At 42.4% G+C, this 14,664-nt stretch overlaps 1 protein-coding gene across 4 annotated transcripts in view; it reads left to right on the forward strand.

Annotated features, from left to right (window-relative positions):
- The first annotated feature begins 1,289 nt into the window (after nucleotides 1-1,289).
- Nucleotides 1,290-14,664, forward strand: part of CYFIP1 (cytoplasmic FMR1 interacting protein 1) — a 76,327-nt gene continuing 62,952 nt past the window's right edge. For 2 of the 4 annotated variants that reach the window (XM_071418252.1, XM_071418254.1), the window contains exon 1: nucleotides 1,290-1,522. The gene's annotated coding sequence lies outside the window, so the exon portion shown is untranslated. Of the gene's footprint in view, nucleotides 1,605-14,664 lie in introns of all 4 variants that reach the window. The other 2 variants (XM_071418253.1, XM_071418251.1) reach the window with 2 other exon arrangements.

Below are 14,664 nucleotides of genomic sequence, written 5' to 3' on the forward strand. Positions count from 1 at the left end.
ATGTCTTAGAAAATTAATTGTTCCATAGAAAAGACTATGTTGCAGTACTTGGAAAAAAACATGGCTATGAAGATGTCTCTGTGATATGATGAAATGCTAATAATAACATTTTGCAATGATGCATAACTTCTCCACAAGCTGTGGAAATTCTTGATGACATGGAAAGGGTGGAATAATTGGATTAGATCATATTTAAAATAATGAAAACTGGGGGTCTAGCACCTTATCCCCACTCTTCACAGGCATTCTTGTAGATGCTATTACAAAATGGTTATTTAAAGAAACTTGAGGCAGTGCAAACTTTTTGGGAAAAACTCAACAACCGATAATTGAAGTAAAGGACAAATTATTCTGTTCTCAGCACAAAAATCATTAATAGCACAGTGTCCCCTGAACAGCTGTTGAAAACAGAGACTTAGAAATGCTTGCTATGGCAACAGTGTGCAGTTTGATTGGATTATAGAGAGGGTTTTCAAAAGTAAATAAAATGTTGGATGCAACTTAAAGCAGACAAATACAAGCAAATACAAGGCTTTGATGAAAAATTGTTTGGAAGTTCCCATGCTCTCAGGTGGCTGTTCCCTATATGGAGTAGTTTGTGGATTCTTTCTGCCATAAAACAGTGCCTGGAAAGAGCAATCTTGACAAACTTCCGTGAAAAATAATGGGCAGTTTGCGTTTGTGGTGCAGTGTCAAGTTCATTAGATGGAATCTTGAGCAAATAAGTAAAGCTGAACTTCAATGGGAGAACACTGCATGAAAAAAGTAAGAAAACTTTAAAATGAGAATGTACATATGTTTGGTGTCATTTACAGAAAAGTTCAAGTGGGAGGCTGCCAAACCGGCCTGGTTTTTATGGTTTTGATTTTAATGAAGTGCGGTTATTTCGGATACAAAATCACAGACATGAGCACCCTCTGCAGGATGTTTAAAGGGGTTTCCCACTGGATCCCTTTTGATGGTTAAAGGTTAGGTTTTTCATCCTTACGGCTGGTGTTTTTCCCTCGCCATGCCGGCGAAGTTGCGAAGTGGGAAGCCCCGGCGCTGACCTGTCCCTGTGGCGCTGGTTTTCCCTGCGGTGGTGCTGGGGCGGGCACTGGAGGGCACTGCGCGGGGTTCGTACGAGTGGGCACGGTTGTTCTGGGCGTAGATTTGTGTTCCGAGAGGCAAAGCGCCGGTCCCGGACGCAGCTCCGCCGCCTGCGGCAGCTCCGGGATTACTCCCGGCTCCCCGGGAGGAGGAGCCGGGGCCGGAGCCTGCCGGGGGCGGGAAGGGGCGGCAGGTTTGGGATGAGGAGGAGGAGCTGGAGCGGCAGGAAGGGTGTTTCCCTGCGCAACTCCCGGCTGAAGTGACTCAGACAGGAAACTCCCTGCCAGGCGCGGCCCAGGAGCGGAGCCGCCGGGCCGACGCGACCCTCGGCGGCCGGGCCGAGCGGAGCCCCCGGGCGGCGGGACAGACGGACAGACGGACGGGCTCCTCCCGCCGCCGGGCAGCGCCGCTCCCGGGAGCCGGCGGAGAGCGGGTGAGCTGCGCTTCCCGGGGCCCTCCCCCCGATTCGGGCGCTTCATCTGCGGGTCCGCGCCCCCGCCGCGCCCGTCTCGCCGGTAACCGTGAGCTCCGTACTCTTATTTGGGGTGGGCTCATCCCCCCCTCGGTGTCTGGGGCTCCCCGGAGCTGGGAGGTGCCGCGGGGGTCCCGCTGCTCGGGCGGTGCCCGGGGCGGAGCGGGAAGGGCCGTGCGGAGCCACGGGCGGGCGGCCCTGCCCTCAGGCGGGCTGGGTCCCTCAGCGGTGGGCGCCGAAAAGCCGTTCTTGGTTTTTGTTTCTGGGGGTAAGATGTAGATTGTTCTCTGTCGTGTGTGGCCCGTGTGTCTCAGCACTCGAGGGGTCAGAGTTCGCCTCCTAGGCTGTCTTGGAGTGGGCTAGATGGGGAAAAAAAATAGTAAAAAGCTCTATGCAGGTTCGTCTCCCTCTTGAGAGGAAGGAGGTGATCTGGAGTGTCTGTCTAAGGACGTGGAATAACTCCCTCATGAGGAACTTGAGAATTATCCTATAAAAATAACTATGCTGTAATGGCAGCAGCCCTGTAAGCTTGAAAATCCCCAGACGGAGGGTCTGCCACCCCATCCCTCCTCTCTGATGAGCAAAGGTGAAGACAGACTTGCACTTCATCTCTCTGAGTATTCCTGTAGTTCATCAACATCTCTGCTAATATTTTGCCTTTCAGTAGGCTCTCATTGCCTTGATTTTTATTCCCGTGCTGTTGATGGCAGGTTGAAGTAGCATTTCGACATGTAAATGGTTGTTTGTGCCAGCAAGGCTGTTGGGAGGAAGTTGTCTTTGTGGGATGCACTCAGTCTGCCTGAAGTGCTAGCTGGAGAGCGTGTATTGGAGGAGGAGGAAAGCTAGCTGGAGGAATTTCTTCTTAATTAGAAGGTCATACCAGGCTTTTCTGTAAACTGTGGGAAATGGAAAGCTTAGGCTAATGAGGACTCCAGCCTTATTGCATTCCAGTTACTTATTTGGCATAACTTTATTATAATAAGCTTACTGAACATGTACATATGCAGTGTTGTGTGGTAGTGTTTTCTTCAAAATTGAATTTATAATAATATTGTAGTGCAATTCAGCGATGTCTGAATTATGTTTTTATTAATTGTACTTAAACTGTTTTATGCTCAGAGAATGTCTGAGCTATGTGATAGAAAAAGCATTGTTGCTCCTTACTTAAGTTCTGATTCTTGACTTCATTTGAGTCCCACTTTTACCTCTAAAAAACTTTTTTTTAAACTTTTGTAAACACGAAGTTTCTCCTGTTTGACTATAAAAGACTCTTTAAGCTTTCCCAGGCAACTGGTCTGTGAAGTCTGGCTGGTGTAGGCAGCCAGTTGTCTCTGTAGCTGCCAGGAGGGAGGAGGAGGAATTTGGAAGAAGTCTGTACAGCATTGGGAAGGCTTTACCCCAGTATCATCAAAGCTTGCTTGACTTGCCCTCTAAAAACTGTACATCTTTCTTTGTGGCAGCTTAGATTTTTTTTTTTTAATAGGGACTATGTACTTGATGGAATATTTCTAATGTACTTTGGTTTTCAGGTTGTCAGCTTGTTTATATATTCTGAGAATAAATCTCTCTGAGTCTTAGCAAAGCACCCAAATAGCCCCATCCCCCAACATCCCCTCTTGAAAGACTTGGTTTTGTTTACAGGTCTTGGGTTTGGCAGTTTCTTTTGAGGGTCATGATGCTGAGAGTGGAGTGCTGCTTGAATGGAGTGGTGTGCTCAGCTCTGCTAATTAAAAATTTCTCCCATAATAGATATCAAAACATTCAAACTTAAATGGAGCCAAATTGTCTAAGTTGTTTAAATTAAAAAAAAAAAAATATATGTTATAAGAAAGGGAATGTTTCACAAACAATTCAGACTTTTCAGTTTTAACTTCTGAATGTGTGACTTATAGAAAAGCTCATAGTGCTTTAGTGATGCACCTGTAATATTCAAAGTATTCATTAACAAAATTCTTGTTTCTTCAGTTTGCCTTAGATGGAAATTGTCCTCTGGGCTTAAACCAAGAGATTCTCTTGGTCCATTATGCTGACTTTGTAGCATAATTAAGTAATTACCAGGAATCTGTTCTAGCTCTGTGTTCCATGTTAGATATTTGTCTGATACACTCCTTAAGTTTTGGTTAGTGCTTTGTTTATTCATTCTGGCAGAGAATTGTCTTGGAAGGTGGGTTGTTCCTGAGGGTAGGTTTTAAAACCTTGCCATAACCCTATTGTCAGAATCATCTGATTTTTATTTTAAAGTTTGTTTTTTGAAGTTTTCCAAGATATTGAGGTTGAGGTAGAAAATTCAGAGTGGTTTGAATTGAGCTGCAAGGTTGGAACAAAAAGATGGAACAAAAAATCCCCACAAAGCTCATTATTTGTGAGAACAGTTGTATTCATGCTCTGGCCTGAAAGCTGCTAGAACTGCTTGCAATGCTATACAAGAGAAAATTAATTTTAATGTAATTTCCATGCCTTTATGTGCATATCAAGTGGGTTTCATTTTACAGTTTTTGCAGAATGTTCTCTGGACAAGTTCTTCAAGTGGTTCCTTGGTTTACTTGTTGCTGTACCAACAAGTAAAGTAAACTTGAATGCTGGGCAGCAAGTTTTACCTTGCTGAGCTGGAAGTCAGCTGTGCGATTGACTTCACTGCTTGGAACAGTGGCTGTGTGCCTTTCTGAATTTCCACTGTTTATACATTTTTAAATAACTGCAGCTACTATGGCAAGCCCCAACTTAATAAGCAATTATGCTTGAGCCAGGGTAGGTGCTTGTTTACCTGGGGATGCTGCAGGAGCGTGGCACAGCCCAGGCGTGAGTGGGCACTGAAGTGGTTCGAGGTGGATCCATCCGTTCGTGTGGGATTGGGATTCATTTCATGTTCCCAGGGATGGAGGCGAAGAGGGAGGAGTAAATGTAACAGATTTGTAAATTTCTGATCTGTAGAAAATATACCTTGTTACAAGTGGCCTCTGGCAGACTTTACTCTTGAAGGTCATCTTGCTACTTTTTGGCTACATTGTTATTTGTATATACAACAAATAAAAGGTGCCTATCCATGTCCTGGTTTTTATGCAGAGCTGAGACAGTAAAACGAAAGAAGGACATTTCAACATTGTGAAATATGACCATATACCTACAAAAACTCACAAAGAGCTTGGTGATGGTGCTTTATATTTTAAGCTACATATGTCAGTTCAGGATTGTTCTTTACTGCACGTCTGCCCTTAGAAGCTGACATTAGTAGGGCTTGGGGGCACACTTTGCTGTGTAATGCTGATAACAGAGTGCCTATTGATTTGCTTTGTTAAAATGTAATTCCATTAATCCACATCACTGCCTTTCTGGTGGTAAAAATAATGTCTGATGCATTGATGGGTCTTGCTACAAGAAGACAGAGGTTGCAAAACAGTAGTTAATCTTTCTATCTCTTGGCACCAAAAATGTTGTAAGATATTTTGGGTAGCTCCTTATCTCTTGTAAACACACTGGCAGAAATCCTGAAGCATGTTTTCTTCATAAGACTTGAAAGATTTTTCTCTGTGTGTTTACTGTATGGCTCTGTTATGTCTGTAAATGTATGTGCACTCACAAATGTTTGTGAAGAAAATCCTGTATTCACACACTTCAGTGTTTTGGGAGAAAAGTGGCTATCTTGGACTTAAACTGTAAAAATTGGAGTTGTGGTAAAGGTTGGTATGGCGCAAATAATCATCAGGCATTTGCCATCTCAGAAGAAACCCCCTTTCCCTCAGGCTGAGCATCAGCAAATATCAAGTGAATTTATATCTGTGCAGCCTTTCTGCAGAAAGACCATTGTGGGAGAGGTGATTTAAGGTTGTGGGCAGCCAAGCTGAGCACAGATCTGGCTCTGGGTGTTGGAGAGGAGCCCATCTCTCCAAGCCTTCCCAGATGGGAAATGATGGTTGTCCCTGCTCCTGAGGAGCAGCATTTGTGTCCTGCTGCTCTATCCCTTCCCCACATTTTCTGTAGGTGTTTCATTCTGCCAGACCTCTGCTCCTGCTGGAAGGGACCCCAGCAGGGCATCAGTCTGATGGTGAGCTCAGGAGGACTCTCAGGGTGGGAATCCCTTCACTGCTACACTGTCTGCCTGCCAGGCACACACTGTGTGGACTCAGCCAGCTTGGTCTGCTGTGGATTTGCAGCCCTCTTAGCCAAGCTGTGATGAGGTCCCTGCTGTACTCTTCTCAATGACTACAGAGAAGTAAAAGTGAACATGGTAGTTCTTTGACTGGGTGGTTGTTCTGTGGTTCTCTGTGGGCGTGTTGCCAGGACAGGTGCTCTGGACTGGGCAGGGCTTAAAGTGAGTGTCCTCCACAAGAGTGGATGTTCTACCTGTTAACTTGACTAAAGCTTTTCTTATTCAAGTAGTCAGGTAACACATATGGAATTGGTGCTTCTGTTCTTGCTTTCATCAGAGGTAAATGCCAGGGCAGCAGGCCTGGTGCCCTCCTTTTCCCAGTTTGTGAGTGCTCCCAGCTGACAAAGTGGTTATTTGTGGGGTGAACTTGTAGGATTTCTCTTTGCCTGAGCCATATTCTGTGAGATGTTCTCAGTTTAACAGTCTGTCTTTCACATGGTTGGTTTTTGCAGGTCTCTTTTCCGTCACTGTTGGTCAGGAGGTAATAGAGTGACAAACAAACTTTTTAAATCCAGTAATTGCTCATTTGGTGGAAAAAAATGCCATCCCCCCCTCCTCTCCCTCCACTGAAAGGCATCTTAAGAATTCAGTCAGTGTGTAGACTTGTGCTTACTAGATGACACTCTCTGCAAATGATTAGCAGGGTTGAGTCTCAGTAATGTTCTTACAAATTACTTTATTCTAAAGTAAAAGAAAAATTAAATGGTGCTTTCGGTTTTAGAAACAAATGCCAGTACTGTGGTTTGATGTTAGGACATAAGTCTCAAAAGTTGACATGCTAAGCAGTGGTTCCAGCTGTGCAAATGACACAAGGTACTTTTGGAGATGCTTACTTTATGCTCTACACCTATACAACAGATTTGTTTCCAGGGTTTAGATAAAAATATGTTAGTGCTGTACTTCAGTTTAAAATACTTTAATTCTGACAGGGACATGGATGCTTTGTTGGCAGGAAAAAAAATGCTGTTGACCTGAAGCTATTTGTAGCCTTCTTTCAGGATACCTCTAATTATTTTAAGTGGTTTCAGTGATATAAAATCAATAAGGAGAGGACACTGAATTATGGATTCTGAGTGTGAAGTTCAGGCAAACTGTCAAGACACACGGGTCAAGATAGATGTGAATGCTTGTCAGATGATACCTGAAGTAATGCTTTGGATGAATTTTCACTGAGATTGTGTATTTTCTTGTATAAAATACTACAGATGATGAGCTCTTTCTGAGGAAAAAGAGAGCTTAAGAAACTAAAATTTATTTATTGTTTTCTACTCAGTCATGTACTATTTCTTTAGTTTTTTTAAGAGAACTATTAAACCGTTATTTACTTCTTGTCTGATTCACTCTCTCCTCACAGAAATGCACATAATGGTAGATTTTTAACAGCATCTGAAGCCTGTTGGTTTCGTTTTTTAAAATTGGTTTCTTTTAAAATCCTGTAATTTTGCAAAATTGTACATTATTTTTATTTATAATAATAATTGTACATTATTATTATTTATAGATAATAAATAAAAAGCTAGTTTTAAGCATGGATAGTACAAATTTGTCTAAAATATCTTCCAACTTACTTTTCAGATGAAGCTGTGTGATCTTTTTTGACTGAAAGTGGAGAGTATTGTATTGTTGACTTACCAAGTACCTACAGGTATAGAGAAGGAGTGGGAATGACAGCAGACAGCCTGTCTTTCAGAGTCATTTTTATTAAAGCCCTTAACTCTAGCCCTATTAACTCAAAATAAGGCAATGCTGAAGCCAGAACTTCAGCTGCAGGCTTGCATTGCAAAACCCCACTGGGTGTAATGAATGCCTGTTGTGTCACTGAGGGACATAAGCTGTAAGATGGAGCTGGATGCGAAATGCAGAGGCACCGTGCAAGGGGGACCTGGGAGCTGCCCCCAGCAGTGGTGGGGTGCGTGTCCTTCCACAGGCAGGGGTGGTGCCAGGCAGACTCCCCTGAGAAGCTGTAAGACTGACCCTGGAGCAGCCATCTATGTAACTGGGCTAAGGAAGAGAGTGCTGTCCTCCCCTCCCCTGAGAAAACAGTGTTGTTTTTTCTTTACTTCTCTCCATTCTTGTGAAATAAAAGTGCAGAACTCGCATGCTTTATCAGGAACTGTAGTGATAGGACAAGGAGTAATGGGTTCAAACTGAAAGATATAGGGAAGATAGCTAAAAGATAGGGAAGAAATTCCTGACTGTGAGGGTGGTGAGGCACTGGAACATATTGCCCAGAGAGGCTGTGGGTGCCCTATCTCTGTTGAAGACCAGATTGGATGGGGCCTTGAGCAGCCTGGTCTGGTGGAAGGTGTCCCTGCTGATGGCAGGGGGGATGAACTGTGTGGTCTTTATGGTCCCTTTCAACAAAGTCATTCTATGAGTCCAAATAAACAGTTTGTCTAAGGCTGAGGGGTTGTGTTGTTGCTTAGATGGAAACCTGAAGCCTCCAGACTCTTGTCTTTCTCTCCATCTTTGAGGCTCATCTCTTGTACCTGTAACATGACCATCCTCCATCCACTGGGATGCTCAGTTCCCCCGTCCCCAGCTCCTTTCAGCCCACCTACACAGGTGTGCCCTTTTTGATTACAGTACCAGCACTCTGTACACACCAGACACAAAGGGCAGCCAAGGAAACCATGCTGAGCAGGTGTGAGCAGTCTGTGATGGAAGACTTCATCTTCAGCCATGCCAGGCTCATCCCGTGTGAACTTGCTTTCCTTTCTCCTTTCTGGGGTGATTATTGCTTTTGCTGCTCACTTTCCCATTCTTTGCAGAGCGTTCACAGTGGGAGTGTTACCTTTGCTAAGAAGTGAGAGAGCTTTTCACAACTGTAGTTGTAGTTTTCACATGCTGTAAGTGCTGTGCTTCTGTGCTAAAATTCAGTCTGCTCCAAAGCACTGCTGTGCAGCTTTGCTTCCTACCAGCCATGCAACAGCAGCAGCAGGAGCAGGAACAAGTACAGAAGAAATGCTTGTGGAGAACAGCTGCAGGAGAGAGCAGCTCAGCAGAATGCAAAAATGGCAGCAAACTGAGAAGATTAAAAAGGGGTGTGGAGGAGTGAACTGGGTGAGAGGAAAAGAATGCAAAAAAGAGAAGGTGAGGGGGTTGGTCAGGAAGGTGAAATGGTGCAATTCAAAGGTGTAATACCAGAGAATATTAATAGGGTAAGGCAAGTCAGTGTAGCAAGACAGATCTCAGCACACCTAACCTAGAATGAAACAATACTAAAATCTCTAGCTTCATTGCAGTCTGAAGAGAGGCCAAATATTGCAGAAGGGAGTTCATTCTGTACATTAGTTAGTTCACTCAGAGCTAACTCAGTTCTGTGAGAATTAATTAGTAAACCAGCACAAACCCTCTCAGCCATCTAGCCCCATCAACAGCAGATTTTTTTTAAACATTTGTGACTTATCTTGGGCTTCAGACTTTGGTTCACAGATAAAGCAAACCAAACAAAACACCTCTGTGAATTCTTGTAGCACAAGTGCCATTGCAGAGGGGGGTTGCATGCTGCAGGACAAACTTCAGAGACAGGCCCTCCCTCCTTGTTCATCTAAGTGGGATACTTTTGGAGGAAATTTTAGAGGCTTAGGCTTCTCCCATGCCATTGCAATGGATTCTCAAATAAGTGGAATGAAAAAATTAATTTTTCATTTTTGAAGTGTGTGCATCCTCCACTCGAGCTTCCTACAGAGGGATAGCATTTCCACCCTGTATTTTGACACCAGGAAGTTGTATCTCTGTTCTGAAGTTTCAAGATGTGGAATGCTGCTGCAGATGCATGGTACTGGCCAGGCTGCCCTTTGAAATACCTGGTTGTTACTTGCTGCCTCATCATCATCCACTGCAGATGCTGCTGCTGTAGAATTAGTATGTGCTCATCCATGTGCTCCTGCTGTCTGCTAACAGAGCAGGAAAAGATAAATCCACTCTTGTGGTGCCTTGCTAGCAAAAATAGAGTGACTCCAGCCAGGTGCTATGGTACAGGAGTGCTGAGGTTGCACTGTGTTCTCTAGTTGTTTTGTTACTGGTGCTGTAAAGAGGAGTCATTAGTAGACATACACATGGTGGCAGGCTTCAGGAAAGGCAGTTCTGGACTACCATCACCCACCAGTCTTGGTCTAGGCTTCATTCAAAGAGCCCAAAACACCCCCATTCCTAATCTGCTGTGATGATAGTAGAGTGCCAGACCTTCCTTTTATTGGAAAGTGCTTGAATTCATCCAGGATAGTGAAAGGGAAGTTACTTGACAAGCATAACTAATTGTTCTCTGAGTCCTGGTGGTCAGTGTGTCAGCAAGCCATTTCAGCTCCATGACAGCATCCTTAGCAGGGCTGTCCTTCTGACCTTGGTTATCCTGTGGGAGGAACTGTACTGACTCACTGAAGTGTGGCTTTTATGTTGCATTAATGGTGCTGCTGTTGCCTACTGATACTGCCCAGAATTGAGTTTTCCAGGTGATAAGACTGGTGTATCACTGAGCACTTGAACCTGGCTTGCACAATCATAGCACAGGCATTGCTTGGATAAAGAGATGGAAGGCATGGGGATTGCTTGCTGGGATGTTTCCCTGCAGGAGGCAGAAGCTGGACAGGTAACAGTGTGGATTGCATGAAAAATTCGCATGTGACTGAACACAAAGAGCTTTTAATTTAGGAAGCTGAGATTTGCTAAAAAGAAAAAAAAATTAAAGAAAAAAAAATTTCCTCCCATGCTATTAGCCTTGTGTTCTTCCCCCAGTCCGTGCCTGCTTTTGGAAGCCTGCAGTTATTGTGAGCCACATCACCCTGTAGGAGTCTGATACTAAATTAATCGTTTCTATTATATGGCCATTCTTCTGGGACTTGCTATGATGTTTGGATGGGGTAATACAGTGCTGGAATTTTTTTTCTCTTTTTCACATATTAAGCGTGTTTTTAAATTCCGTTTGCAGATGTATTTTTGAAAGCTTAACAGTATGTCAAATCTGTTGCACAAAGGACTGTCAGCTGCTGTTTGCTTTCTTCTGTCTTTTACTTTAATCAGGCAGGCCAGTAAATGATGTGAAAAGCATTTTTCTTTGCTCCTTCAGCTTATGCAAATCTGTTGCTTAGGAACGGAAAGGAGCTCCGGTCCCAAAAGGAACATCTTAGGCTGATCTGCATGGCAAAAAGGCAGATTGTCCTGTCCAGAGCACAGAAAAAAGCATTCTAACAGAGAAAATCCATCGTGTTGCTGTTCTCTGAAGTGCTTTAGCTATCAGGGTGTAAAATATTTTCTTCTCAGTCTGAATTGATAGGTCAGCAGTCGAATGGCTGAGGTGTTCAAAATTTAATTAAAATAGAACTAAAAGGGAGGTTTTGAGAGAGATCTTGGAGGTTTGAAATAAAAATGAATATTTTTGTAATTACTGTGCTGTTCTTGGAAGAGAAAATCCATTCTTTTTGTTCTCTTTCTATTACAAGGGTCCTTTGTGATTGGAATCTCATGGTTTAGATTGAGTAGGAACATTACACTGAATATTTAATCACATTTTCATAATAGTAAAATTATTTAATTGATTTTCTGCAATCCAATAACATAGAAAAATGACACAATGGGACAAAATACCCCTGAAAATGTTGTGTTGCTGTAGGGATAAAACTTAACTTCTGCTGCTGTGCTGGCCAATTCTGTTCTTGTGGGAATGTTGTCAGTAGTTGCCATGGAGTTTACTGTGGTTGATCCTGAAGACCCCAGTTCAGCAGGCCAGTCAATCATCTTTTAAAATATACATTCATTTGAATTTCTTTCCCTCAGCGTGTGGACTGCAGAATATCTTTGCTTTTTTAAATTTTTTTGTAAATAATATGCTTTTCTTCTTCCTCTTTAACTGCAGTACATAAAATTTTCTTGATTTTCATCTGTCCTTTTAAGTTGGGTAAGCTTTGATTTATTTATGCAAAAGGCATTTAATTATTAATATTTATATTAATATATAATAATTTATTTTAGGCAAAAAACACTTGTGTGGATACATATTTCAATTAATGGATTGCATGACAATTTAAATCTTCAGTATCCATGATGCTATATTTTAATTTAAGATTCAAATATTCTGCTTTTGCAGACTTGGGAAAGAAGAGACACAGTGTCAAAGGAAGTTGCTGTTTAAAGTGTAGACATACTTCCTCTTTGTCTTATTTTGAGCCTGGGAACATGTACAAGCACTTGGAGATCAAATGCATCTGTTCAGAACCAAAATGTGTCCAGTGGACTGCAAAAAGGCGTGGGGCATCCCCTCCCAACATCATTTTTCAATCAAATGAAACACTATTTTCATCTGCAAAGTCAGAAAATATTCAAAAATTTCTGCAGTCCAGCAATTTTTTGTCATTGAAACTCCACCTTAATTAACTCATTCTTTGGCATGATGCCTCTCCATATTTTTAATATGAAATAATTTTTTGCCACTTTAATTCCAGTCTTGGAGAGCTTTTTGGGTTACGTAGAGAATGCTGTAACCCAAACCAATTCCCTGGATGTCCCAGAGCACCTCTGCTTCCTTGGGCTGCATTCTCCAGTTAATATTTGCATGTGCTTTATTGCTCTTGGATGTGTGCTGGTGTCCAGGGCTTACACTGGGCTGGGTGCAGCTGGAGGTGGGGTGCGCTGAGCACATTTGCTTGTGCCACTCACAGACCTCTGAATGTTCTGTGGTAACTTCTCCTGCCATGGGGAAAGAGAGAGAAGCTGCTTGGGTGGGTCAGGCTGTGCTGATCCCAGCTCAGAGCGTGGTGTGAGGCCCTGGCTGCCAGCTGCAGCCCAGAGCTGCCGATCCAGCCCTTTGTGACCAGGGGCCCCAAACTCGCCTCTGCAGGCCTGGGAACGCGCCCTGCACTTTGGGGACTACGGGATGTGTTTCTCCAGAACTGTTTCAGGCTGTTTGAAGTGTAAATATCAGTTTTCTGTGAGCTTTTGGTTAAATAAAGTTAAAAGTTGTGGAGAGCAACTTTTTTTTTTTTTTTTTTTTTTACCCAGAAGTGCATTTAAGACACTGGTATAGTGTGTACCATGGTACCAAGATGGTGAGATATGATCAATGCTGATATTCCTCTGTCTCTTCTCACCCTGACATTCAGCTCAAATCTTTGCATGTTCAGCTCTTTCCAAGTGCCTGGCCAGGTGCTGTCAGAGGTGCTGGGATGGATGTGCCTTTTGGGGCAAGGAGGGAGAGGGTCTGTCAAAAGAGGCAGTAGCAGTAGTTGGGCTGCTCTGAAGAGTACAGGACTTTAGGAGAGGTTTGCTGTGCTGTCACTGCAGAAAAAAGTGCCTGTCAGCTGTGGGATTTGGATTTTAACTATTTTTGTTTATTTCAGGGGAGTTTAACATTGTAACTCCAACTTCCATAAAGTAAAGCAAGAATTCCAATAGACACAGTTGTGTCCACTGTCTGATGTTTCCAGTATGCAGCAATGTACCAGGAGATGTACTGTAAGGAGCTGACAGAAAAAAACACCTGGAAATCCATTTCCAGATTGTTACCTGCTGCAATCCACTGTGCTTTAAGAGGGAAGCCTGCTGTCTTACTGCTCTGATGGTTGTGTGAGGATAAATCCTTAGAGATTTCAAAATGAGGGTGCTTACATGTTCTCAGGGTGTCAAACCTTTGAGTGAGTGATGCAAAGGAAAAAAGTGCCTGTCAGCTGTGGGATTTATATTTTAATTATTTTTATTTATTTCAGGGAAGTTTAATGTTGTAACTCCAACTTCCATAAAGTAAAGCAAGAATTCTCATAAAGTAAATGCCTCTGCTTGCTGTGTCTAAATCTTCTGAAGTTGGCTTTCACTGTAGCTTGATATTTCCTATACCTTTATTTTTATAGCTATTAATTATACTATTTATACTAATTATACTAACTATACTAATTATACTATTAATTGACTGAATTATACTGTTTATCAGTTTTCTGTGGGAATGTTCACTTGGCAATCTTAGTGCAGATGATAATGACAGTTTGCAAGTCATTTAAATGGCATAGGTACTTGTATTCTCCAAGGACTTTCCATTCTTTCCCTGTGTATTTTCAAGATACTCAATATACCTTTTGGGTTTTTTGAAATGTTTTGTGGTAGCATGATACCAACCTCATTATCTCCCTGTCTTGTCTAACACAGCCATAACATTCCATCTGATAACTTTTGTCATGAAGGGCTTTATTTTTCACCAGTAAGTAGATATCATCAAACCCAGTTATTTGAGGTAGAACTTTTATGTTGGGAATCAATGTCTTTTTGAAGCTCAGCTGGATAATTTCATAAGACCATTAGAGGACATTTCTGGGAAGTCTTGGCCATAGCCTAAAGAGGAACTGTATGGTAATTTCTATGCTCATAAGAAGATCTCAATAAGGGTACAGTTATCTAAGTTCATTTGCCTTACCCACATTTATATAACTACAAGTTATATTTGTTGGATTCTATGCACTCCTACTGAACATGTATAAGAACTGTCTTGTATCATCAAGCATATTTTTTCCAGTTTCAGCTATTAATAGGCTGAGTCTTGCTTAACTCTTATCACTGAAAGAAAGTTTAAAAGCTTGTTACTTAACTCTCTAGTATTTGAGGGATTTTTTTTTACCTCTAAGTTTGAGAACAGAATAGTTCCAGCAATCCTTTATCTCATGGTGATTCTGAAATTAATGCTTTATTATCTGCTTTCTCAGTCCTTACCTTTTGTAGCTCTTATTATTTCTTCTGGTCAGTTTTCCTTCTTTTTTTTTTTTTCCCCAAATCATTTTTCCCCATAATTTGCTCCTGTTCATATTTTCTTACAAATAATCTGAAGCTTCGGGAGGCCCAGAAGAGCATGGCTGAGGGATGCATGCTGGCTGTTTTCTGATATGCTTAGAATTAAGAATACAGACCTTCTGCAAAGACTCAGACATTATTCTGTAGGGATGGAGATGTGGAAATGGTGTCTCAACTAGGACTGACA

The sequence above is a fragment of the Agelaius tricolor genome, unplaced genomic scaffold (assembly GCF_023055355.1).
Source record: "Agelaius tricolor isolate 1412-34295 unplaced genomic scaffold, bAgeTri1.0.p SCAF_79, whole genome shotgun sequence".
NCBI classification, from domain to species: Eukaryota; Metazoa; Chordata; class Aves; order Passeriformes; family Icteridae; genus Agelaius; species Agelaius tricolor.